Source organism: Amblyomma americanum, chromosome 1 (assembly GCF_052857255.1).
Source record: "Amblyomma americanum isolate KBUSLIRL-KWMA chromosome 1, ASM5285725v1, whole genome shotgun sequence".
NCBI lineage: Eukaryota > Metazoa > Arthropoda > Arachnida > Ixodida > Ixodidae > Amblyomma > Amblyomma americanum.
The window spans coordinates 375,712,494-375,740,364 of record NC_135497.1 but is presented as its reverse complement, the minus strand read 5'-3'; the positions used below and the strand labels follow the sequence as shown (position 1 = coordinate 375,740,364).

The window sequence follows — 27,871 nt, the reverse complement described above, 5'->3', positions numbered from 1 at the left end:
ATACGCTTCACTGGACGACTATAAGGTTGAGCTAGAATCGCGCTTGCAAGTGGCGAGGGACATCGCAAAGGAGTCCTTAAAGAAAGCGGCGAAGCGCAGGAAGGAGGTGCACGATCGCAGTGCTAGAGACGCGCCGTTTGATGTGGGGGACAGCGTGTACATTGAAAACTGCCAAAGGCAGATTGGGCTAGCTCGTAAGTTCCAGACGAAGTGGAGAGGACCGTGCGAGGTTGTCGAGAAGCTTTCTCCGGTAAACTTCAGAGTCCGAGACGTGAACCGGCGTTTGATAAGGATACACGCAAATCGCCTCAAGTCGGCACCGGTTCAGTATTCACGAAATGAGGAAAGGGAAAGCGCGGATTTTGATGGGGACAGAAGTGAAGCGGAGCGCGCAGATAGTTCGCAAGAAACGCCCTCTCCTGCATTTGTTCGGCAGGCGCCCGAGGTGACGGCCGGAATGCCACCGGATTTACTTCATGCATTGCTAGAAGAAGAAGCGCGCGAGGTTGCCGCGCGGATAACGCCAGGAGAGGCTCCTGCCACGAGCCCTCGCGAGTCCCAAAGCAGACAAAGGGGCACAGACTTACTTAGTATGACTCATGAAGGCCGATATCCGCTGCGAAATCGGAAAGCTAAGTCGGACTAATGGCGTAAACAGAGCGGAGTTGTGAACTGGTTAGAATTGTGTAATGCCGCAGCTCATAACATTGCTATGTGCTTATGTGTTAAGTTATCGGAGTTGGTAGTTAAACCTTTCTGTCATTAAGTAACACCTTCACAGGAGAGCATGCGGAGCGCATGCAGAACCTGCCCTACTTCCTTTCGTTATCTATATTTTTGTCTGTGCCGTGATCGTGCTAGAAGTGGGAGCTCCTTTGTAACTGTGGTAAATTTATTTCGTCCAGTTTGGACTAGAAAGGAGAGGCTTGGGTGCTGAGTTTCATGTTTATCTGTAAAAGAAGATCAGTGCTGCCCCTGGAGACGCCAGTTATGACAGCGGAGGCATATGGTGTTGTGCAGTGGTGTTGAGTGCAGCGAAAAGTGTTTTGTCGGACACACTGTGCGAGGCGATTCAGAAAGACAAGGGGAGCTGCAGGGACTCAAATGTTCGGAGAACATTCTTCTGGAGGGTGGGCGAGTGTGACATTCCTTGAGTGACGACCAGAACGAAGGGACCCGCCGCCGTGACAGCGGCATCATCAATTACCCAGCCATGCTCTTTGAGTGACGACCAGAATAACCGGACCCGCCGCCGCCCCGGGGAAACAGGCTTTATCCTCCCCAATTTCCGGGCACATTCCAGGACAAGGGAGCTGTCAGCGGGCCAGAGCGCGCCGTACCACAGCCGACGCTATGCGCTACCGCGAAGACAACATTCTTTCCCTCCCCCCCCCCCCCTTTGTCGTGGGCTATCGCCGGGAAGGCACCCACAGCTTCCCAGAAGGGCCGTGACGGACACCTGTCAGACAGACAGGCAGTACTCGCCAAGAATGTGGAAAGACAGGCGCTAGTGAATTAGCTCCGAAGAGAGAGCCTGTGTATACTCTCACTTGAGAGAGAGTGGTGGCGTTTTTGTTGTTTATTTAGTTTGTATTGTTAACAGACTCTGGGTTCGAGGCTAAGCCCAACCCAAGGGGTGGTCCCCATCTCGCATGTTATTTTTCATTGCAGAATTGATGCTTTGGGCGGGCCACTGAAAATGACCGCCCTTAGTCCTTTGTTAATCAAGTGCTTAAAAGCGCATGTAAACGGATGCAGTCCAGTCTGAGCTGGGGCTCCATGCTTAGCATGTAATGTGATGCTACTTAGGCACTAACCTGCCCGGTCGATGAGTAAAGTAGTGCAAAGTTTGTATGTTGTAAAATTATGCTCTGCTGTCATCATCTACAAGCTCGCCTCCTGTTCATCTTCCAAGCCGAACGACACCAGAGGAAGGGTTTGTGAACCATCCTCGAAGAAACGGACGACTATTGAAATTCTACTGCAAGCACGCTCAGGACGACATCGTTCGCCAAGAGGGCCTTCAGCGCCGAAGCCCGTCGGCGTGCAGCCTCTGCCAGCAACCGCTCGAGCCCAACTCCGGAGCCACTCCATCGCCCCCATGAAGTCGTCGGCACGTAAGCTCGGACGCCCCAGCCTCTGATGTATAATCTTAATCTTGTGTAATTATTGAATATACCTGTTTGTTTAAACTGAGCCATACGGTGTCTCTTTGCCTCTCCGTCCCGTGTGGACCTGCGCATTATGGGGGTCATCACACTGTACACAGAAGGAAGAGAGCCCTGGCTTGAACGAGGCGGGGGGGGGGGGGGGGGGAGGTGAAGAAACTTTGCCTTCCAAGTGCTCGATAAGGAGTTTCAGGTCGGGGTACGAGTGTTGCTGCTTGGCAAAAGAGCTGGAGCTGTTGTTGTTGTCCACATACTATGGCACATGCCCATATAGGGGGATTGGCCTAGAATTAGGGGGGGGGGGGAGCACAGATATTTTTTGAGGTAAATAATTCCTGGACGAAATTAAAATGAATGGTAAGAACGGAAGAAGTAAACAAAAAGGAACAACGAAGTGAAACGGGAAATGTAGAACACACGCAGGAGATTGAGACTGATGTTTATAGCCGAGTAGTTCAATGATAATGGTAATTGTAAGAATAAAAATAATATTGAAAAAAATTTTAAAAATTAACAAGGTAGCCGCCTTGATTCCATTAAAAAAATTTTGCACGGCAGTAAAAACTGACTTGTGGCTGTACCCTGTGGGGTTTGACATGGGGAGATAAGTGCTTTCTCCCCACTCAATCGCGGCTGACACGGTTCAAAGCCGCCCGGACCCCACCCCGTGATCGCGTACGCTACCGAGCGCTCGCCGACCACGGCGGGCCTTGCTCTGGGGGAACAAAGGAACGACACATTGGCTGACACAAACAGGCATTTATTGCTACAGAAACAATAACGCCAGCTAGCAACAAGGTACGCTAATGAATCGAGGTCGTCCGACTGACCAGCAAGGTTCCGAGCGAATGTTCGCCCGCGCTAGGGCAAGGGATATTAACTCCGTAGGCCGGACGGGACGAGTACGGGAGCCTGTCTCCCCGTCGCTTCTTCGCCACGCCGGCGAAGAGCGGAGCCCCGAGCGACGCGTCCGCTCAGGCTGATTATCCCAGCCGAAGAGACCCCATCTCCTGCGTGCGGGCTTCAGCAGTCTCCCGCGCAGCGACGCTGGCGCCCTCTCTTGCCAGTTAATAGGGAACGCGTTCATCCTCGGGGTGAGACTGCTGCTGCACGGTGCCTCGCGGGAAAGCAAACTCAGGGGGCTGCAGGGCAGGTCCCCACAACCCAAGTATGGCGGCTCTTGCATCTTGCGTCGCGTCTTTCATCGCAAACAAAGCGATAAAGTGGCGTGGCGGCAGATTTGAAGAAGGAACAAACACTGCAAAGTTTTGCGGCATCATTTTGTAGGGTAGTGCGGTGGTAAGAGGGCAATATTTCTTATCCATTGATGTGTGGTTGTTCCCTCTCCATTTGTAGGGGAATAGTCCACCAATTTTTGTGCTTCTGTTTAAGTAGTTGTCGTTAGAGGTGTGCGCCGTGTCGGTTTCGAACGGCGGCGGCGTGGCGGTCGTTTCTAGTCGGCGGCGCGGCGCCTGGTATTCATCGGCGGTGGCGCAAGGCCATTTTTCGACGGCGGCGGCGGCGTGAAAGCGAAAGCACGAATTTAAAAAGCTGTTTTGCTACAGCCTTCTTTGCTAAACTGGTTGCAATTTTAGGGCTTTTCGTACTAAGGGCTCAGAACACAGAATACAGAGGGGATGAAGGGTGAGAGAAATGCAAAATGTTCTGTAAATCTTGTGTTTTAGGTGCCATAGTTAAAAAAATTAGGCACATATCACAAGCGCGTATGTTGTATATATTTCTTGCTCACGCACATGCGCAACCTTGCTGTTTTCTGCGTCGTAGTCGCAATTTTCTTTTTTGCTATCCTTCGGTTATACAGGTATTTTTCTATTACGCAGACGCCAGTGAATTCGTTCAGAATTGTCAAGCCGGCCGGCACTGACGCAGGTGACACTCGATATTGTTACGGAGAAATACTATTTACATTTATTTACAAGTGTTGGGGTTAGAATAAAGAGTTCCTAGCAGGGAGCACCAACACGAACATGGAGCTGCATTAACCTCCTCTTCTTCGTTTATCCTTCGTTTATCCTTCGTTTATCCACTTCGTCGTAACATGACTTCCGGCGGCACGAGCGCCGTCTCGGCGTAAGGCCGGTGGTCGAGAAGCGACGTGGTAGGGCTTGAGGCGCATGACGTGAACACTATCGGTGGGTGGTCTACTTGATGAGGATGCAGGCGTATGAGGAGCAACTTCATCGTGACGTCGGTGACCTGACGCACCACACGATAAGGGCCACGGTAGGGGGACAAAAGTTTCTCAGAGAGACCGACGCGGCAGGAAGGAGACCACAGTATAGAACGAGCGACCCCGTTTCGTAGGTGACGTGGCGATGGCGATTATCGTACAGAGACTTCTGTGCTTGCTGGTACGCTTAGAGCCGACTACGGGCGATTTGGCGAGCGTCTGCAGCTTGAAGAATGGCGTCACGGACGTATGCGGTGACGGGGCGGTCAGCGGATGGGACAAGTGTGTCCAAAGGCAGGACGGCGTGTCTCCCATATAAGAGATAGAACGGAGAGTAACCAGTTGTGCCATGCCGGAAGGTGTTGTAAGCGAACGTCACATAGGGCAAGGCGAGATCCCAGTCTTTGTGGTTGGTGTAGACATACATAGACAACATGCCTGTTAATGTCCGGTTCAAACGCTTGGTTTGCCCGTTCGTCTGCGGGTGGTATGCTGTGGCAATCTTGTACTTGGTTGAACATGAGCGCAGGATGTCGTCAACAGCTCGAGATTTGAAATAGCGTCCGCGGTCCGTGAGTAATTGATGAGGGGACCATGTTGCAGAATGAGATTGGGCAAAAGGTAGTCAGCGACATCGGTCACGTAGCTCGTAGGCAATGCACGGGTGATAGCGTACCGAGTGGCATAGTCGGTGGCTACTGCGACACACCTATTTCCGGATTCCGAGGTCGGGAATGGTCCAAGGAGGTCGAGCCCTACACGGTGGAACGGCTCCACGGGCACGTCTATAGGGTGCAGAAGACCAGGAGGTGCTGCCGAAGGCTTCTTCCTGCGTTGACAGAGGTCGCAAGTGGTGACGTAACGCTGGACTGTACGGTATAAGCCAGGCCAAAAGAAGCGGCGCCGTATCCGGTCGTAGATTCTTGCCACACCAAGGTGTCCAGCTGCAGGCAGGTCAGAGTTCTGCGATTACAGAAGAGCGCAGCTGCTGGGGAATGACTAGAAGGTGGGAGGGCCCGTCAGGGCGGAAGTTGCGGCGATAAAGGGAGCCATTGTTGGTATCGAAGAGCTGCAGGGAGCGCTTCGAGCTTCCAGAGCTGAGGCCCTCGATGATTATTTGCAAATATGGGTCCTTGCGCTGCTCCTCGGCGATGTTGTGTAGATCAGAAATGCCAAACAGGGAAGGGATATCGTCAGTGTCACTGATTTCAGGTGGCTCGACAGGGTACTGAGACAGGCAGTCAGCGTCTTGATGAAGACGTCCAGACTTCTACACAACAACGTACGAATACTCTTGAAGACATAGCACCCAGCGGCCAAGACGCCCGGAGGGGTCTTTCAGCGAGGACAGCCAGCAAAGGGCATGGTGGTTCGTGACAACAGAAAAGCAAGCCCAAACAAGTATGGCCGGAATTTAGCTACAGCCCAAACCAGGGCGAGGCACTCGCGTTCGGTAATCGAGTAATTTGGGTCGGCAGGGGAGAGCAGGCGGCTAGCATACGCAACGACGCGGTCTGGGCCGCGGGAGCGTTGTGCGAGCACTGCTCCGATCCCGTAGCCGCAGGCGTCTGTCTGGAGCGCAGTAGGGGCCGCGGGATCAAAATGTTCTAGAATCGGTGATGACGTCAGCAGGCGGACAAGCGTGGAAAACGCATTTTGTTGATCAGGGTCCCAGGTAAACTCGGTGTCGGTCTTCAGTAGGTCAGTGAGGGGACGAGCGATAAAGGCAAAATCTTGAATAAAACGGCAAAAGTAGGAACACAGCCAAAGAAAACTGCGCACGTTCTTTTGGGACTGTGGACGAGGAAAGTGTTGCACCGCTTCAATTTTAGCGGGATCAGGACGTACGCCAGAGGCGTCGACGAGATGCCCAAGAATGGTGAGTTGCCGGCGGCCGAATCGGCATTTGGACGAGTTTGCCTGTAGCCCAGCCGTACGAAATACAGTCAGGATACTGCTGAGACGTTCAAGGTGCGAGGCAACGGTGGACGAGAAGAAAACAACATCGTAGAGGTAGCACATACACGTAGTCCACTTAAATCCGCGAAGGAGCGAGTCCATCATCATTTCGAAGGTAGCTGGTGCATTACAAAGTTGGAACGGCATGACTTTGAACTGGTATAAACCGTCAGGTGTGACAAAAGCTGTTTTTAGCGGTCCTGCTCATCAACAACGATTTGCCAATAACCGGAACGAAGATCAATGGAAGAAAAGTACTGAGATCCGTGGGGGCAGTCGAGAGCGTCATCGATCCTTGGGAGTGGGTACACGTCTCTTCTTGTGATGCAGTTCCGCGGTGACGGTAATCAACGCAGAAACGCCAACTGCCGTCCTTCTTTTCAACAAGGACGACGGGAGAGGCCGAAGGACTGGAGGACGGTTCGATGATGTCCTTAGCGAGCATCTTTTCGACTTCCTTTTGTATCACTTGGCGTTCGGAACTGGACGCCCTGTAAGGCCGGCGGTGCAGAGGAGCGGCGTCACCGGTGTTGACACGATGCTGCACAATAGTCGTACGCGCTAAAAGGCGGTTATTGAAATCAAATATGTCCTGAAAGGATGCCAGTAAATGGGCAAGCGCCTGCACTTCGTCTGCGGAGAGATCGGAAGCGATCACATTGACATAATGGTCAGGACTCGAAAGAGCTGTGAAATGGCCGTCCCAAGAGGGCGATACACAGTTTGTGACTGCGGAGATCACGTACTCGTCGGTCGGGGACAGCGTGGCGAGGCACATGCCTTGAGGAAGCGTCTGGACGCGCGTTCTGAAGTTGAGAACAGGTAGACATGCGCTTTTTGCCGATACTGTGACAACTGTGTGTGCAAGGGCAGCATTCTTTGTGACGGGCAAATCAAGGTCAGGAGTGATGACATACTGGCCTTTGGGAAGAGGTGGAACAGATTTAAACAAAACTTAAGTGTGCAGCTGCAGGTGGTAAGCGGGTGAACTCGGCAGTACACAGACGGTGCACAATTGGGGCAGGTGGTTCTAAGAGGAACGGTAGGTCCAGCTCAACAACACTTGTAGCACAGTCAATAAGGGCTGCGTGCTCACTAAAGAAATCAAGGCCGAGTATGATTTCATGAGGGCAGTGGTTGAGAACGGTAAAGAGCACGGTGGTTTGGCGATCATAAATCCTCACACGAGCAGCACACAGGCCGAGGACTGGGGACGTTGTGCCATCGGCAACTCGAACAACGGCTGTAGGAACAGGCCTCAGTACTTTGCGGAGGCGGCGACGTAGGTCGGAACTCATCACAGGAATGTGGGCGCCTGTGTCAACCAGAGCAGAGACGGCAACTCCATCGACTTGTATGGTCAATAAATTCCACGGTGCACGAAGAACTAAACGAGAATTTTGAGGCCGGGTCGTCACTGCAGCATCCCCTCTAGACGCTTCAGAAGCTAGTTTTCCGCCTGTGATCGTCCGTAGGGGCAAGGAGAAGCAGCGCGTGGTCGTTGCGGCGAACGGGACTGGCGGCGCTATGGGGATGGTGAGCGGCTGAAGCGGGGCGGCGAGACGTCGGTGGTGGTGCTTGATGGGTCCAAGGATCACGAGAAAGAGCTTGAGCGGGCAACGTCGGGGCGATAAGGGGGAGTCGAGGAACGGGTCCGCCGGGAGGAGTACCATCGACTGCAGGAATGACGGGCGATGTGGCCTACACGGGAACAATTGAAACGTATGGGCCTGTCGTCAGGCGTACGCCACTCGGAGGGAGTTCGTGGTCGAGGAGTGGCGTAAACAGGCCAGACAGGATAAAAAGGAGGGATTTCGGGTACTTGGGGGGGGGGGGGTGAATAGCGGCGACTGAGTTGAAACCCAAGTTAGCAATTTCCTGTCGCACGACGGCTTGAATAAGAGGAAGAGTCAACGGCTTGTCGGCCACATGAGTCGCTAAGGGAGCCGGATCAATTGCTTCAAGCTCACGGCGCACAATACGGGTCACGTTCTGAGGGGAGGTCGGCTGGTTCAGAGAACAAAGATCTTGGCAGGAGGAAGACGCAGCCGTGTTGGGCAGGCGTGCGATATGTTGGGTGATCCGTCGGCTTTTGGCGTCCTCGAAGCGGCGGCATTCTTTTATGATGTCGGCGATCTTGTCGCAGTTTTTGTAGATAAGCAGATTGAAGGCGTCGTCTGCGATGCCCTTGAGCACATGTCAGACTTTGTGAGCCTCGCTCATCTTTGTATCCACTGTGTAGCACAGAGACAACACATCTTGAATATAAGAGACGTAGGACTCCGTGGATGACTGGGCGCAACTGGCAATATCTCTTTTAGCGGCAAGCTGCCGGCCGAGTGGTTTGCCGAAAAGGTCGATAAGCTTCTGCTTGCAGTCAGTCCAACTGGTCAGCGTCTCTTCGTTGGTATCATACCACCTTAACGTCGTGCCCTTAAGGTAAAAAACTATGTTCGCAAGCATGAAAGTTTGGTCCCAGCGGTTGTTAGCGCTGCACCGTTCATACCTGCGAAGCCAAGTCTCGACGTCGGCGTCATCGTCGCCAGAGAAGGGTCCAGGATCCAGAGGGTGAGTGAGGACAACGGCGGACACCGATGCTGCCGAATCTTGGGGGGATGCTTCCGTCATTGTCGGCTGTGGTAGGTATCGTCCGCTACGTAGTTCCGTCTTGCCGCACCTCCACCAAGGATGTTACGGGAAAATACTATTTACATTTAATTACAAGTGTTGGGGCTTGGGATAAAGATTTCCTAGCAGGGAGCACCAACACGAACAGGGAGCTTCATTAACCTCCTCTTCTTCGTTCGTCCTTTTACACGGGAGGCCGCTTCGTCTTCCACTGCCACTTCGTCGTAACAATATGTTAATCGAACTTGCACTTGTTCTAAATGAGATTGTGGTTATACATTATTATTTACGTAAAACTAAACACACCTCTCCTAGGACCAACATTTGCTTGGTTCAGCCCTTTACTATTCAACCAATCGGTAAATGTTTTAACACAAACATTTCCGTCTGGACAGTTTATGAAATCACTTGTTCTGAATATTAATCGCCATTTTTTTAAGGTAACTGTTCTTATGGGGGCCTTTTCCCGGAATAAAAAGAAATAAAATACTTCTTTTTTGCAGCAAGTGAACATTTTTGTAGCTTAGATATGTTACGATGCGTTGATGCCGTTTTGGAACATGTCGCTGATTCCACCCGCAGCCACAGTGCCCGCGGCCCTCAAGTCATGATTCCGAAGTTCCGAAGCCATTGTTTCTTCTTGTTGCTCCATGTTGCGCTTTTGAAGAAGTTTCGCAATGTCACGTTACGCTCTCTTCTGACGATGCGTATACGTAGACACAAGGAGAGGAAGGTTGCCTTTGTTTTTTTTGTGTTGATTCATTGCAACACACTTGACGTGATGACTCGTTGACATGATTATAAGCCTCAGACAGGGAAAAGAATAAAACAAGGAAAAACCAAATCTCAAATGCAGCTATACTTGCGGGGAAAAATATATTCATATTTAGAGGGCACGCCGAGTGAAAACGTCAGCTGCGGCGGCGGCGACGGCGCAGCTAGGGCAGTCGATGCCGGAGCGCCGATGCCCCGGCGCACACCTCTAGTTGTGATTCAATGAAGAGTTTGATTACTGGAATGTTTAGTGGGGTACCTTAATTTGTGGTTTCTGAACCGACCATCGGGCCACCGTTGTACGTCCAGTTGATCATCGACCTTTTGGAAAGCGCTGGACTGCGTACATAACCACCAGTTTAAAAATTTAACTATATAGCTCTTGTCAAAACTTTGATTTCAGCGTAAACGGTCGGAAAGTGGGAGGCCCTGCCCCCCCCCTCACCATCCCCCATGCTTCCCCGGTTCCGGAGTCCCTGCCGGGCAGGTTCGCCGCCGTTTCATATGTAAGCTTTTATCAAACTGTAAAGGCTTCGCGCGATCGCTTTCAAATTTTCTCGTCCAAATAGCCCGTTTAGGACTTCTATGATACATTTATTACTCATTAATGTAGACATATTGTCACGTAGTGGTGACGGCAGTCGAAGCAGCGGTGAAAACGGACAAAAGGGTCTTCTAAATGAAAACTGTTTATTGGGCTGACTTGCACCCAAAATGGACTGAATCACTCGGCCGCGGCGAAGCGACAAGCGTGCTCAGCGGTCGTCGAACAGAATGCCCGCCGCTGTCGGCCGGGCTCAAATAAAGCTGATAGCGAACTTTCGAGATAAAGCGTGCAAAGTTACTAGAACATTCCGGAACAACGTACAATCAGCTCTGCCTGGCTGCGATCAATCGAGATAAATCTAGTCGTGTCTTGCGTCGCAAACAAAGCGATAAAGTGGTGCGGCGGCAGATTTGAAAAACGAACAAACACTGCAAATATTCGCGGCATTACTCCCCTCTCAAAGAATCATCGACCCGATGCATTAAAACAAATAATGCGACTAGTAAGAGAAAAAAAAACGGATCTTGCAAAAATAGAGCATGGAAATGCAGCGGCCTTTAGCGCACATAATACAGCTTCAGACGGACTACATGGACAACTTCTGGTCGTACGCGGCGTCGCTGGGATGCAGTCATTGCGTCATGGATGACTTCATAATCCAATTCACCTAGCCGACGAAGAACCTTGTACAGGCCGAAATAGCGGCGCAAAACCTTTTCACTCAATCCACGGCGGCGAATGGGCGACCACACCCAGACTTGGTCTCCTGGCTTGTATTCTGCGTTGCGTCTTCGTAAGTTGTAGCGTCTGGCGTCGGACCGCTGCTGATCTTTGATCCGTAATCGGGCGAGCCTTCGAGCTTCTTCTGCGCGTTGAAGGCAGGCGGCAACGTCGACGTTCTCTTCTTCTGTAACGTTGGGCAGCATGGCGTCTAGCGTGGTCGTGGCCTCCCTGCCATGGACGAGCCTAAAAGGCGTCACCTGGCTGGTCTCCTACACTGCGGTGTTGTAGGCGAAGACGACGTAAGGCAGGATGAGATCCCAGGTTTTGTGTTCGGCATCGACATACATGGCGAGCATATCGGCGATGGTTTTGCTCAGGCGCTCGGTCAGTCCGTTGGTCTGCGGATGGTATGCAGTTGTCCTCCGGTGGATGGTTCGGCTGTGACGCAGGATGGCTTGCGTTATTTCCGCCGTGAATGCTGTTCCTCTGTCCGTGATGAGCACATCGGGGGCGCCGTGTCGAAGAAGAATGCATTCCACGAAAAATTTGGCGACTTCTGCTGCTGTCCCGTTCGGAAGGGCTTTCGCCTCGGCGTAGCGGGGCATGTAGTCGGTCGCTATGATGATCCACTTATTTCCAGATGTTGATGTTGGAAAAGGGCCAAGCAAGTCCATGCCTATCAGCTGAAAGGGCCTTGAGGGAGGTTCAATGGGGTTCAGAAATCCTGCTGGTCGTGTGGGAGGGGTCTTTCGTCGCTGACAATCTCGGCAGGATTTCACATAGTGTGCGACATCGGCAGACAGTCGGGGCCAGTAATACTTGTCTTGAATGCGGCGGAGGGTGCGAGTAAACCCGAGATGTCCAGCTGTCGGCTCGTCGTGTGAAGCCTGTAGAATTTCTTCGCGGAGACAAGCAGATACATCGAGGAGGTAGGCTGTTTTGCTCGCTGCAAAGTTCTTCTTCACAAGGACCTCATTCTGCACACAGAAGGAAGACATTCCTCGCTTGAATGAAGCGGGGGGTGAAGAAACCTTGCCTTCCAGGTGCTTGATGAGGCATTTTAGGTCGTGGTCTAAGCGTTGCTGGTGAGCAAAAGAGCTGGGACTGATGGGTCCCAGGAAGGCGTCCTCATCGTCGTCCGGCGGCGGTGTATCTACTGGGGCTCGTGAGCGGCAATCGGCGTCAGAGTGCTTGCGTCCGGGCTTGTAAACGACGGTGACGTCAAACTTCTGGAGATGCAGCCTCCATCGAGCGAGTCGGCCAGAGGGGTCCTTGAAATTGGTGAGCCAGCACGGCGCGTGGTGATCGCTGACCACCTTGAATGGTCGTCCGTACAGGTAGGAGCGGAATTTTGACGTGGCCCAGATGATGGCAAGGCACTCCTTCTCAGTTGCCGAATATTTAGCCTTGGCCTTGGAAAGGCAAAGGCTAGCGTATGCGATGACCTTCTCCAGCCCGTCGCTTTTTTGAACGAGAACGGCACCTAGGCCCACGCTCCTTGCGTCGGTATGAACTTCAGTATCGGCGTTTTCATCAAAATGAGCGAGGATTGGTGGGGACTGTAAACGACGCTGAAGTTCCTTGAAGGCTTCTGCTTGCGGCGCTTCCCATTTAAACGGCACGTCTATTTTCGTCAGTTGGGTCAGGGGCTCGGTGATGCGCGAAACGTTTTTCACAAATCGTCGGTAATATGCGCACAGTCCGAGAAATCTGCGCACTGCTTTCTTATCAGCCGGCGGTGGAAACTGTTCAACAGCAGCTGTTTCTGCGGGTCCGGGCGTACTCTCTTCTTGCTAACGATGTGGCCTAGAAATAGTAGCTCTTCGCAGGCAAAGTGGCACTTCTCTGCCTTCAAGGTTAGGCCAGACGACTTGATGGCGTCTAGTACTGTTCGAAGTCTTTTGAGGTGCTCTTCATAGTTCGAGGCGAAGACAACGGCGTCATCTAAATATACCAGACAAATTTGCCACTTCAGGCCTGCCAGCACTGTATCCATTACTCGCTGAAACGTCGCTGGTGCGGAACAGAGGCCAAATGGCATCACCTTGAACTCAAACAGCCCATCCGGAGTGATGAATGCTGTCTTCTCGCGATCTTTTTCATCGACTTCAATTTGCCAATCGCCGCTCTTGAGGTCCATCGATGAGAAATATTTGGCGTTGCGGAGGCGGTCCGGTGTGTCGTCGATGCGGGGGAGGAGGTAGACGACCTTCTTTGTTATGTTGTTCAAGCGGCGGTAATCCACGCAGAATCGAAGTGCGCCGTCTTTCTTTCTCACTAGAACAACCGGTGCCGCCCATGGGCTGTTCGAAGGCTGGATGACGTCGTCGCGAAGCATTTCTTCGACTTGATCCCGGATGGCTTGTCGTTCTCGCGGCGACACACGGTAGGGGTTTTGACGGGGAGGTCGGACGTGTTGGTCCGTTATGCGATGCTTGGCAATTTGCATTTGTCGCACCTTCGGCGATGTCGAAAAACACTCACTGTAGCTTTGAAGCAGATTGCGGATCTGGTCTTGTTTATTCCGGTGCAGGGCTGGGTTGATGTCGAAAGTGGGCAAGTTCTCTTGGTCGGGCGAATCTTCTGCGGAGGGGTCGCAGAGGGCGAAGAAGTCTCGTACGTCGGATATTTCGTCGATGAAAGCAATCATCGTTCCTCTGTTAATGTGTCGGTATTCTTCGCTGAAGTTAGTCAGCAGTACTTCGGCCTGGCCATTGCGGAAATGTGCGATGCCTCTTGCGATGCTGATTCCTTGGTCTAGAAGCAACTGCATGTTGCCCTCGATGATGGCTTCAGCGTTAATGGCTTTCGTGGTGCCTACGGTCACGATAACGCTTGAACGAGGTGGGGCGCTCACTTCTTCCTCCAGGATACTCAGGGCAACGTGATTTTCCCGAGTTTTCATCGAAGCTATGGCTTCGTCCGTCGAAAGCGGGATCAGCTTGGATCGCAGGTCGATGATCGCCTGAAGCTCATTAAGGAAATACATACCCAAGATCTCTTCGCGGGAGCATTGCGGTAGCACAACAAAGGTCGCAGGATAGGTATGTCGTTTGACAGTCACTCGCGCTGTGCATCGTCCTGATGGCGTAATGAGGTGGCAGTGCGAATTTGTGGGCCGTCCCAAGCCGTTGTGACTTTTCTCAGCTGCGCAGCGAATCTTTCATCCATCATCGAGTAATCGGCTCCTGTGTCGACTAGAGCGGTAACTTTCCGGCCGTCGACAGTCACTTCTAAGTCGGAGGTCCTGGCTCTTGCATTGCATGTCGCTCTTGGCGTCGGGTCACCGCTTCATCGCGTATGCGAGTCGCGAGTGGGGCGTGTGGTCGAAGCTCTTCTGGGTGGCGGTGTCGTTTTCAAGGCAGTTTGCATAGTGGTCGGGGTTGTCATTTTGTGCGGCGTCGGTGCAGCAAGAGTAGGTTCTTCATGCGGTGTCGCGGGTGCAGCGTCTTCATGGGGCGTGGTCGGTGGAGGATCTTCGGCGTTTCGCTCGTGAGCAACCTCACCCCCAGAGGTTGCTGCCTTTAGTTTCCCCTACGGGGGCTGGGAGACCTTCCTCGTGCCGCGGCTGCGTAGCTGCGGCGTGGTGACGCAAAGCGCGAGGTTGACGGCGATGGTGAGCGCGAAAAGCGGTTCGGCGTGTACTCTTCTCGACTCAGGTACTCGTCGATTTCCTGCGGACGTTGTCCGAAGCGTGGTCGTGGGGCGTTAACGGCAAATCCTCGAAGACCAATACGTCGGTACGGGCAGTGACGAAGAATATGGCCGGCCTCACCGCAATGGAAGCGCAACGGCCGGTTGTCGGAAGTCCTCCAGGCGTCGCATTTCCTGGGGCTTGAGCGTCTGTCATAGGCTGGGCGGGCGGGGGCTGGGAGGCGGCGTTGTGGAACAAGTGGCTCATCTCGGGGAGGACGTGGGGGTTGTCGTTGGGGCTGAGCAGTCCTTACTGCAGCAGCGTAGGTCATGGCCTGGGGTTCTATGGCCGTCGGGGTGCCAAGTGTCTGTTGCACTTCTTCCCGTACCACATCCATCAGAGTCGCTGCTTGTGGCTGTGGGGAGGATGGCAGTAATCGGCGTAGCTCCTCTCTGACGATTTCGCGGATAGCTTCCCGCAAGCTGTCGCTGGTGGTGGCCGGTGTGTCCGAACGGATTGCACAGGCAGAGGAAGGGCGATTGTACTGCCGAGCTCGGACGTCGAGGGTCTTCTCAATCGTGCAGGCTTCTTGCATGAATTCCTCGACTGTTTTTGGCGGCTGGCGGACGAGGCTGCCAAAAAACTGAACTTTCTTTTCCACGGTCATCTCGTGGTTGGCGCGGCTTCATCTCCTCGACATAACCGCGGACGGGCTCATTCGGAAGCTGGATCCTGGACTCGAGGAGTCGTTCGGCTCTTTCTTTCCTCACGACATCTGTGAATACCTTCAATAGTTCTCTCTTGAATAGCTCCCATGTCGTAAGGGACGACTCGTAGTTTTCGTACCACGTGCGTGCGGAGCCATCTAATCAGAAAAACACGTGTCCAATTTTTGCCGCATCATCCCTATTGTTCAATGACGCCAAGCGCTCAAATTGGTCCAACCATTCTTCCGGATCTTCGCCTAGGGATCCATTGAAAGTTGGCGGCACCCGCGGCTGCTGCAGTATGATCGGTGTCGACATCTTCGGAGAAGTTGCGGTGCTCGTAGCAGCGTCTTTTCGCTTTCTGGTGCGGTCCGGCAGTTTCCCGAACTCAGGCTCCTCTCCCTGGAGACGTCGGCTAACTCGCTGAGCTGCTGGCTCGTCCTCGGGTGCGAAGCGCTGAGGGCTGGCTTCACAACTTGAAGGGGGGTCCGTAACATGGAAGGCTACCCAGCACCTCCACCAGATGTCACGTAGTGGTGACGGCAGTCGAAGCAGCGATGAAGACGGACAAAAGAGTCTTCTAAATGAAAACTGTTTATTGGGCTGACTTGCGCCCAAAATGGACTGAATCCCTCGGCGGCGGCGAAGCGACAAGCGTGCTCGGCGGTCGTCGAACAAAATGCCGGCCGCTGTCGGCCGTGCTCAATTTAAAGCTGATAGCGAACTTTCGAGATAAAGCATGCAAAGTTACTAGAACATTCTGGAACAACGTAGAATCAGGTCTGCCTGGCTGCGATCAATCGAGATAAATCTAGTCGCGTCTTGCGTCGCAGATAAAGCGATAAAGTGGTGTAGCGGCAGATTTGAAAAACGAACAAACACTGCAAATATTCGCGGCATTATATACCATGAGAAAAAAAAAAACTTGCGTCAAGCTGCTCTAAGTTGGAGTGAGTACGCTAGCGGGCGGCTGTGTTTTAGGGTCACAGTGGGTCTAACATGGATCCTTCCTCCATGAGGTCGAAGAGAGCAACAAATTGAGGTAGAAAAAGGGCCGGTAAATTTATGAAATGATGAGTGTGATAATTCAAGGGGAAGGCGAGCGAGGAAAATGCAAGACTCGGAGTATTTTTCCTCATTTGGCCACAGGCAACCCGGACACTAAACTGAAACGGGTTGAGTGGAGTGTGTATTCTTTCTGTTTACTCGTGACCCATCGTAAGACGGGAAAAAAAAAGACACGCCGGTCTCGTGGAGGTTCCGGGGATCGAACCCGGGGCCTTCCACATGCCAAGCGAACGCTCTACCACTGAGCTACACCCCCGCTCTGCTACCATCGGCGATAAATAGTACACCTTCGCAGATACTGCAGTAGGCCGTTCGTTTGCAAGTATTCCGTCTACTGTGCAACACCTGATCGGAAGCTAGAAAGTCGGACAGGAGCCCCGGCCCGCCTCTCTCTCTCTCTCTCTCTCTCTCTCTCTCTCTCTCTCTCTCTCTCTCTCTCTCTCTCTCTCTCTCTCTCTCTCTCTCTCTCTCTCTCTCTCTACCTGCCTCGCGCGAGTACACGCACGAGATTATAATGCCCACGAAACGTAGACAATGAAGCAGCAGCTGTTAGCCCAATGTGGACTGCCGCTGTCTAGTTAAAGCCCTTCGAGGGTTAAACACACAAGCCCGCGCGCAGCTTATGTTAGATATGCACGCACTAGAAGAAACAAAACGAATATTAATTAATTACAGCTGAAGTGTACGCAATAAGAAAAGACAGCTACCATAGAAAACCAATGCGGAACGCTTTTGACAATAGCAAAACCGTGAACAGAAACCAAAATACACGACTGCCGTCAGTATATGGTACTGGCAGCCCGACTCGGGCTGAGGCATTCAAACTAAACATCTCTGTTAAGGACTTGTTACAACCCTGCTGGGAGCACGTTGTTTGTCCCCTCGTTAACCCCATGAAAAGAAAAAAGATGTCTCGGGGAAACTACCCGTGGAACATTTCCCACGTACGCTCCACTTGTGTCGACCCGCGAGACGCGACCCGCGATGGACAAGACGAAAGGAAGCGGGCAAAAGCGCATTCGCGAAACTACCGTGACTGACTGCTTCGGACCAAGTAGCAGCGGACCTCCGTATCTTGCTCGCCCATTCCCACGGGAATCAGCGTGCGATGTGCGGCGACTCTTCCCATCTGTGAATCATGTGGTGAAAGAGGCGGAGCCTCAGTGTATTTAACGAGCGTCCTGAGGGAGGTTGTAATATATGTAATAAAAAAGCAGAGGGCCAAAGGCAAGGCATTGCGCGATGCCCGAGATTGCAGGAAAAAATCAGGATGAGTAAAAATTACTACGGGCAAATTATCGACGCCTGACTGGCAACAAATGGATCCAGTTCAGAGTGAATAGATGCAAGTTAAAGCATGACTGAGTCAGCCTACACACATGAGGGATTCTATCACATGCTTTTTCAAAACCCAGAAAATATCAAGAGGGAAGTTGCATTCAAGGTGCAAGTGCATGTCACGAAGAACGAGAGCATGTTGGCTATTGCAGGGATGCTTTCTAAATGCGTGCCAATTCTGATGAAACAACTTAATGAGGCAAAACAATTTAGCAGAGTAATGGTAGATAATATAATTTATGATTACAGCACACATCAATGGCAGAAAAAGGGCGACAGGTGCTGGGTGATCAATGGTAGGACGCATCTAGAGGGCAAACTGTGCTGAGACAGGAAACTGTCTGTACAGCGTACAATAAATATATGTTTACACTGCTGGGTGACCGGCTACCAACGGAGCTAGAACTGCCACCTTGTGCAGTGGTCGTGTTCTTTCCCATCATCTGTGTTCCTAATGTAGTTTCACCACCTCCACAAGGATCATTTTGCAATGTGCTCATTAAATGTGCTGTCAGGTGAAGGCAGATATTTTTCTTCAACCACCAGACTCCTATGCCACAAAACACATTCTTCCATCAGCTTTCAAAGTTTGCAAAGATGACTTTACTTCTTGTGTAACATAGTTAGGGCACACAAAAATTTATTGCTGCTGACATCATGAAAACTAAATAATTAGCCATAACTTCATCTATACAGTCATGCCTCGATAGTACAAAACTCATGAATATGAACAGGAATTAGGATCATCTTTTCTGGGGACTATACTTTTTGAATGAATGTACGCCTCACTACGACAGAAAGTCGCTGATCACACAGTGGATAGAGTAAAAATGCATACAGCCCACTGTTGTACGTATTGAGGCGGAAGCCTTTAATGGCTCATACTTGCAGCCATGACCTTGTCTGGTCTCAGCTCATGCGCGGTATCTAGTCATATCGCATCGTTTACATCAACAGCGGAAAAAAAATCGTGCACGGGGGGATTGGAACCACCATCCTTGCGATCCACGGTCGGGCCAGCAAATGACCACACTACTTCCTGCCAGCGCATATGTAGTTCTCCTTTTTTTTCTCTTCCGACACTAATATATGTCTTACGTAAGGACGCTGGAGAGTGTTTGTGGAAAGGCGTCAAAGCAGACGTATGCCCCTGAAACGCCTTCTAGTGTCTCAGCATTTAAAATTCACAAACAATTGTGTACTTAATCAACATCTTAACCACACATCAGTGACACAAGCAGCAACACAGCACTAAAGATTTTCACCTCACCGCACTTTAGGTCAACAAAGTGCCCCCCTGAATTTTCTTTTCTCATTTTAATCTGCACAGTAGTATGAACAAAATCTCAACTCTGCTAAAAAGACAATAATATGCAGCGCAAAGAGTGTTACAAATGTTTTTATTTGAGTGGACAAGCCAAACACAGACTAAATCATATACATTTGTTGCACTGGGTTCTTCATACTGTTCTTACCTTAAACCCATGAACTGCCAGGCACACTGATTGCTCCTGCTCACATGCTTTCTGGTTGCCAAAGCACTTCTCTTTCTGGTATCAAAATCATGACCATGGCTCAGCCACTCGCTACCTGCTACACACTACTCATTTCACACAGTAAATAAATCTGCTGAAAAAGAAAAGAACAGAACCGCTTGCTTACTTTACAACATTTATAACCTCAGAGATGACTCCCCGCCGCCCACAAAACTAAGTTTAAACGCAGCGCACTGCGAGAGGAAAAATGCAATGCTCTGGTTTCAGGCGTGCACGTTACGCAGAAGCAGAACTTGGTTCCAGTGCAAAGCGGAGAATCTGCGATTGCTAATGGCCACAACCATTTCAGCCAATCCAAGCAAAAAATAAATGGGTTCAATTTATATCTGGTGTCAGCCTCGACTGATCCACAGTTGCATCAATACTGCAGGGCTCGCAGGAATGAGTGAGCCTTGGTATTGCAGAGCCAACAACCATGCAACAGTGTATAGCACATTTCAAGTAATTCAAAAGCCTTGTAACTGTGGTTTGAGAACATGTGCAGGAATAGTACTGCCATGACCATGAAACAGATGTGATCGGATAAGTGTTGCAGGCAACTTATCTGATAAGCGAGGAATGTACAATTATGAATTTACTTATGGGCAAATAAATTTCGGCCGGTGGAAAATGCGAGGATGGCTAAGAAAATCTCGGAAGCATACTATACATTCAATGCACATGGTAGCTAGCGCTAAAAATGTGCATTGAATCTAAAGATCACCAACTAGCCCAGTTGTCCGCTTTAAATACTATATATTGCCAACACATAAGTTCTTGCAAGCCAACCAGTGCTGTCACTCAGCAGGCAAATAATCGCGTTCATAGGCAGTCACAAACAAATGAAGGCAGCAGATAAACATGCAAATATGCATGGATTGCACCTCTTGCTGAAGGCTTCGATAATGCCCCATCAAGTAAACTAATGCAACTGATAGCATTAAGCGCTGCTTCTGAACAACTGCTCGGCACTGACAAAATCGAGTTGGCAAACAGGCCTCCAACAAAAGCATAGAGACCGCTTAATCCACTTTGGTACCTTTGATTTGTGGCACACACACACGCATACAAAATGACGGTGCCCCCGAACTGACATTTGCACTGCGCGCCGATTTTTTTCACACAGGCTACATAATGCCGATGGCACACTGTCGCAACCCACGCACTCATGATCATAAAACGTACTTACTGCATGGTGCACCAAGACGCACAAGACTGGCGACGCTGCTGTTGTCGCAGCAGAAAACACTACGACGGCCGTGCACCCAAGATCGTGTCAAGTCGCACACACAGCAGTTTGCTATGTAGCAGAAACAACGTCGTGGGCTCACCTTGGTCGCGATCACTGCAGCCATCGCAACGGACGCGACCAGCTGCACAGCTCGAAGTTCATTTCAGCATTCGGAAAACGGCATGCGACGCGAGTTTTTCGCAGGTGAACATATCGCTGACTTGACGAGAAAGCACTCACACCGACCATAATAACTTTCACTACGCATACACTTGTCGCTATGCTGTGAAACTTGCGCACGCAAAGGAAAATAACTCGCAGCAGAAATTACAAAACGCTTTCAACAACCACAAACCGCTCCAAATAAACACTTCGTGACACCGCCACTGCACAGGTCTTGCGTCGGTTTGAAGACGCGCAGCAGGAATTACAAACGCTTTCAACAGCCACAAACAGCTCGAAATAAACACTTCGTGACACCGCCACTGCACAGGTCTTGCGTCGGTTTGAAGAGGCGCTCTGTCAACTCCGTCAGCGTAGATGATTACAGAATTCAACTAGTGGAACTGTCGTTCGCCACTGCTGAGCGCGGCGAAGTTTGCAGTCGCTCTGAACACTGGTAATATCAAGATGTGTACAATATAATACGCTTCGCGACATCGCTGCCACTGCCCAGGCCCCGCTCCCCAGTTCAGTCGACGGACGGCCATCTTGCCCCAGCACGGCAGAACCGAGGCGCAGGGGCTCGAGACGTCACTGACGTCACGGAAAAAGCAGCCAATAGCTGCAATCCGGTCGCCGGACGAACCCGCTCGCCCGCCCGAAAGTTGAAGTTGACCAACTTTCCATCCGTTCGCCGGACGAGGCGGATCCGCTCGCCCCCTCCCCAAGCGGGCCTGGCGGAAGCCGCTTAAAAACGATCGTACGACGACCCTAAACCCATTTGTTTCTTCGTTTTCCCAAGCTTCAAGTTCCATATTTCTTCAACCCATCTGTGACACGCTACCCAATGGAGCCCGGGTTCGAGTGAACCCCTGCGCCACGACAGGCTCTAACCGTGGCATTTAATCGGAAACCGCCGCTTTTAGTTTGAGCCTTTCAGCAAAAGCGGGTAGAGTCCAGAGCCTTTCTATAGAGAGCGGGGCGCTGCCATCTTGCTTACGCAGCACCATCTATGATCTATCGTCGCCATGTTGGAATCTGGGATCGCGCAGTTGTACATTGGCGTGTGGGTCAGCGGCAACTGTTTTCTTTTATAGTGGGCTTTAATTTAGGTGCTGCAGTTCGCATGACGCCAAAACTTATTGCTTGAGGTTGCGTCAAGCTCGCCGAAACGACATGCGCGGAGCTTCGGGTATAGCAACGAAGCTCTGCAGAAGCTCGTCGAATCGCAACAGTGCGCATGGCTGTGCCTGTGATTAGCATTGGAGGTTAGTGACGGCTCGTTATAAAAGCATTTGCCTCGAATGGCTTACTAGATTGTTATATTCCAGTTGTAAACAGCGCGAAGAAAAAGCACGAGAGGCCTGCAGCGCTTTTAGAGATGGCCATTCGCACTGCACCGGGTCTTCCATTTCTGATCGAATGTGTGTGCGCGGAAGCTTGCGCAGACTCATCGCATTCCCACCCTCAGAGCATGCGCCCAGCTAATTATACTTACTCTTCGTAACTTGCTTTTCTATTTCACACCAATCATAACCGCTGCTGGATCTATTGCGGGCGATCCATCGCTGGTCGCATTGTTCATACGCTCGTTTCGTTCCTTTATCGGTAGTTAGGCAAGACCGCAATATAGAATCGAATGCTTTCGGAGAAAAAACAGTCACTTTGAAAAGTTGCGCGCAGACACGACAGGCGCATTTACTGAGGCTTTCCGTGCGGCGTTGGCGAGTTTAACACGCAAAAAATCGAGCCCAGATTAGACTACTGCGTTATCAATGTAGAACAAGGCAGCTTTCGTCGACCGGCCTGTGGTACTCGGCTTTCGTCTTTTTGTCGGCACATGCATCGCCATCCACTTTTCACCTGCGTGAAAGTTGATTCCAAGGTATAATTTTTGCTGAAAAACACAAATAGTTCAAACATAATTGAAACAGTTACTCCCCTTTCCTTTGTACATAGGTTGAAAAATTGGCGTTGAGGTCCGTTTTAAGTGTACCGAGCCGACGCGAGAAGTCTTTCCTGTTAATGCTTGCAACTCAAAGCCGTCGGTGCTGTTCGTCCGCAGGAACGGGATGCAGCTGAAAAAGCCTGTAAACGCAGTGCGGCTGGCCATGAGTTACGCATGCTGCCATTTGCAATTTTTTCGCTTTCGGTAGTTTCTGCATCCGAAGACGACGCAATGGTTTCCAGTGGATCTTGAGTTCGTTGTCGTATCGCTAAGTCCTGGAAAGAGCAAAAACGGGAGAAATATGCGTCAAGCGCCAATTGAACTAGCACACTGAAAACATGGCGCGGGCCCCGCCGATCGCACAGGCCAGAGAGGAGGAAGGCAGTCGGCGCGTTGCCGACGAACTGCGCCAGGTTAAGAGGAAAAATTGGGTATAGAGGATAGCCTTTCTCCCGATAGTTTCTAAATGTTACTTAAATATACCTAGAGGGAAAGCTAGCGCCACCGTTTATGCGAGTGCCTCAAAGTGCCACGAAAGAGGACTTCATCCACCGTGGGAATGCCGGGAAGACAGCAAGGCGCACTTGGCTTGGCCCTAAAACATGACTACGACTGCAGAAATACAAATTTTGGAAAAATGTATGTTGCAAGGCAGCCTTGTTTTGCAATCACTACGTCCTGTATTAAAATATGCTTATTGTGCATTGCAATAAATGAGCAGAAAAGCAAACGATAACCGAATTTGATTATGGCTAGAGAGGGCTTTCTCTTCATGCCTCCAAATGTAACTGCCGTGGAAAATAATTTTTGCGTTTAAGAAACACACTTTTCACCGCCTATATTCTTTCAAAAAATTGATTAACACTTAAAATACTACGCTTTAGAAGCTTCTGTTCCCGTACTCTGAAAAATAGAAACGTTTCATTGGTGTAGTCTGCTATTGCGGCACGCGCCATATGTACGTGTATAGGCTATGTTCGCGCCGTGAGAAAAGTGCCCGAGCCCCGGCTTTCCCATGAGAAACTAGTATGCGCGCACCAAGTGCCAGCTCTCGGCGTGTCCTGGCACTGCTGTTATAGATTTTGTCAAGAAAAACATGAATTAGGAAGCGAAACCCCTCCTACCACAAGTAGCTGACGGCCGTGTTGATGCCGAAAAGTGGAACATGCGGGTATTTGCGTGAATTAATTCATGAAGTTGGAATCGTTCCTGCATGCAATGCACGGCCAACATCAGTCTTTGAAAAGAATCAAACGCAATCCTCGGCGAGTACATTACTATAAGTTGCGCTGGTCGAAGTACATTGCGCTTTTAATTTTTCTCCGAGACTCCTACGAGAAATGTGCCGAGTAGTCACAGCAGCCGACTGTTGCGCTGTCAGTTCACACACAAAAAACCTGTTCCCTTCTTTCACATTTCAATGCAGGTAGCAGAGGTTTCCGCTAAGCAGAACTTAGCTTACTGCATAAATGGCTCCCAATGAGGGGGCAAACAGAATTCAGGCCTAGCAGGTATCAGACACTGCTCAGCTCACTTCGAGTCAAGCGCTTTCGGATGCTTCGGATCTCAAATGACCTGCCTGCGTAGCTGCGCTACACAACCACAAAGTGCACAAAACAACAGTAAAAACTACAACCATGAAAACGAAACTGAACAACCAAAAAAAATCGAATCCATAGCACAGTCAACAAGCCGCTAGATGTCAATCCAGTTTGCTGTCTTCCAAGCATGCCTCCAGCGTCTATGGTGGGTGAAGTGAAGCACCGCCAGCTTTCCCTATAGGGTACACTAAGGAACTCTATGCTTTGGATGGATGGATGGATGGATGGATGGATGGATGGATGGATGGATGGATGGATGGATGGATGGATGGATGGATGGATGGATGGATGGATGGATGGACGGACGGACGGACGGACGGACGGACGGACGGACGGACGGACGGACGGACGGACGGACGGATGGATGGATGGATGGATGGATGGATGGATGGATGGATGGATGGATGGATGGATGGATGGATGGATGGATGGATGGATGGATGGATGGATGGATGGATGGATGGGTGGATGGATGGATGGGTGGGTAGGTGAGTGGGTGGGTGGGTGGGTGGGTGGACGGACGGTCGGACGGAAGAAAGGAAGGAAGGGGCGTCCCCTTTGAAATGGGTTGAAGGCAGTTCACCATGCTCAGCTTTTCTCCTTTATTTTTGTTTAACTGTGCTATAAGTTATTAAAACTCGCCATTGTCTTTAAATATGTCCTCCTGCACTATTATACCTATGTCACCTCTCTGCTTATGAGCCACCAATCTTCCAATCGCTTTTTGCTAATTTCCACCGCAGATTTATTAACATGACCATTTTATCTCTAAACCCTAGGGCCTCGGTTAGTGTGACTGTGCCTCCATCGACATCGGGATTAATACCATCACATTTGAGTATGAGGTGTTCTATTGTTTCTACAGATTTACCACACACAGCACATGTGTCATCTTCTTCGTTAAATTTCCTTTTGTAGCTGCGCGTTCTAAGACACCCTCAACTAGCTTCAAAGAGTAGGGCACTGCCTCTATATTTATCATAAAACGCTTCCTTGGTGATCTGCCTTCTCCAGTATCGATATAGTTCTACACTATACTTCTTTTCAAGTAAATGTATCCCATTTTTACCTTACGCATGTTTCATCTGTCTTTTATTGCTATTTCTTTCTCCGTCCTCGTGTCCGGCATACTTACTGGTTAGCTTCCTAGTTCTTTTCCCCCAATGTGAGTCAATGCTCTTTCTGTATAGGTATTTAAATACCTTAGCTGCCCACCTGTTATCGTCCAATTTCCTCAGGCGTTCTTCGTATAGTATTTTACTCTGAGCTTCCCGTGCTTCGAACGATGCCCAGCCCATATCCCCCTGTACTGCCCCGTTTGTGGTTTTCCCGTGGGCACCTAGTGCTAATCTTCCAACGGCTGTCTGATTTACTTTTGATCTCGACCGAACTTCTGCCCTTAAGCACATAACGGCGTTCCCGAAAGTAAGCCCCAGCATCATTATTCCTTTCCTAATACCTCTCCATACTTCATGCCTGCTGTAGCCCCACTATGCCCAATGTTTCATTATCCCGGCATTTCTTCGCCCTTTTGCTATGAGAGACTGTTCGTGCTTTTCTGTCTACATCTGCCCTTCCTTTAACCATACCCCGAGATAATTGTATTCAGCCAGTCGGGGTATTTCATCGCTTTTTATTGTAAGCACCTGATCAGCTGTATCGTTTAAAATCATCACACCTGACATGGTTGCGCTAAACCTGAAACCTAGGGTGTCTCCTTCATATCCACAGCAATTAGTCAGAGTTTTCAAATCTTCCTGGCTATCTGCTAACAGTAAAATATCGTCCCCATACATTAAACCCGGTAGTCGTTGCTCAACAACCTTTCCGCCTAATCTTTACGACAGATTATAACCGAGATTGCTTCCTTGTAGCCTTGTTTCCCTATTAATCATATAAAGCATATATATGAACAGCAGCGGTGATAGAGGCCAACCTTGCCTAAGTCCTTTGTGGACATTGACACTTGTAATATTCTTAATTCCTTCCCACATTATTTCAACTTTATTTTCGCGATAAATTTCCTGCATAAAATCAATTACCTCGTGACCGATACCTTCATCTTTTAATATGTTCCCCAGGCGTTCCCTGTTAACGTTGTCGTATGCACCGCTTATGTCCAGGAAGGGTAAATACCAGGAAGGCTAAATACAGAAGTCTGTTTTCCGCCTTAGCTATTTCTTTGCATTGGGTAAGCACGAACAGGCTATCATTTAAACGCCTGCCCCTTCTGAACTCATTCTGAAGTTCTCCGAGTATTCTATTACTTTATACCCATGACTGCTTTTTCAATTTCACCGCCTGCGCCGCCAGCCTGTGCATAACTAATGTTATCGTAATCGGTCGGAAGGATTTTTATCTTACTCTTATCGCCTTCCCCTTTAAAAACCCAATTCATTTTACTCTTTTTCCAGCTGTGCGGAATTTGCTTATTTGTTATGACTGCCTCCAATGCTTTTACCAGCGTTTCCTTGCCTCTTGGGTCAAGTTCATTAATGAGCTTGGTTGAAATTTCGCCTATCCTTGCGGATCTGCATTTTGTAATATTTGCTTCCGCCTTTTTCCAGTTAAGACTGGCCAGTTCTAAGCTGTTTTCAATTGTGCTTTCGTATGTTGCTCCCTCCTTTGGAGAGATTACCCTATCATCGCTCCTAAATGACTCAGCTATATCAACTGATGCAATTTACTTCACAGCATCGTCTCCCTCTATACATTTTCCCTCAGCATCTTGAATCTGTTCCTGCTTTCGTTGGTTCGTTTTACCCAGCCAGCTTACATGGTTCCAGAATTTTCTTGTCCCCCCCCCCCCCCCTCCCTTTAGTTGCATTGCGAACTCCAAGCAGCCAGCGATCAGAGGACTGCGTTATTTTTGCCTGGACGAGGAGCTGCACTTGCTGTTTCTTTTGTCGATAAGATTCCCATTTTTAGCCTATTTCCTCTTCATGTAACTGCGCCCTCTTTGCTTCTCTGTGTTCCCTTGAAGCCAGCCGTCGTTGTTCGATGGCCTCCCTAATTTCCTTATTCCACCAACTTCGTAGCTTCCTCTTTCCTCTCCGCAGCCTCCGCGGTGGCCAAGTGGTTATGGCGCTCGGCTGCTGGCCCGCAGGACGCGGTTTCGATCCCGGCCGCGGCAGTCGAATTTCGATGAAGGCGAAATTCTAGAGGCCCGTGTACTGTGCGATGTCAATGCACGCTAAAGAACCCCAGGTGGTCGAACTTTCCGGAGCCTTTCACTACGGCGTCTCTCATAGCCTGAGTCGCTTTGGGATGTTAAAACCCCCCTAAACCATAAACCAAAATCCTATTTCCTTTCCAACGGTTTACACCTTTTACTTGTTTTATTTTTGTACTAATGAGTAGTTCTAACTGATTATTATCCCACTTTTCCATGGGGCGTTTCTCCATTGCATCATCTATGCCAGCCGCCATTAGCGCTATTTGTTCATCATTTAATTTTGTGTACTCTTTTTGACTTCCCTGGATTTTTTCTTTTGATCAGGGCGCCCAACTGTAGACTAATACGATTATGATCACTTCCCAGGCTGTACTTCCCCTCTTCGCCCATTTCCATTATTGCGATCATGCTAGATCCCCTGCGACATTAGGCAGTAGTCAATGGTCGTTTGCCTGTTACGTGATTCCTACGTGATTGATCCC

At 50.3% G+C, this 27,871-nt stretch overlaps 1 non-coding gene across 1 annotated transcript; it reads right to left on the bottom strand.

Moving 5' to 3' along the window:
- Positions 1-16,583: 16,583 nt before the first annotated feature.
- On the bottom strand, positions 16,584-16,655 carry TRNAA-GGC (transfer RNA alanine (anticodon GGC)). The gene has a single exon. It is a non-coding gene; the product is annotated as a tRNA-Ala (tRNA).
- Between the last annotated feature and the right edge of the window lie 11,216 nt (positions 16,656-27,871).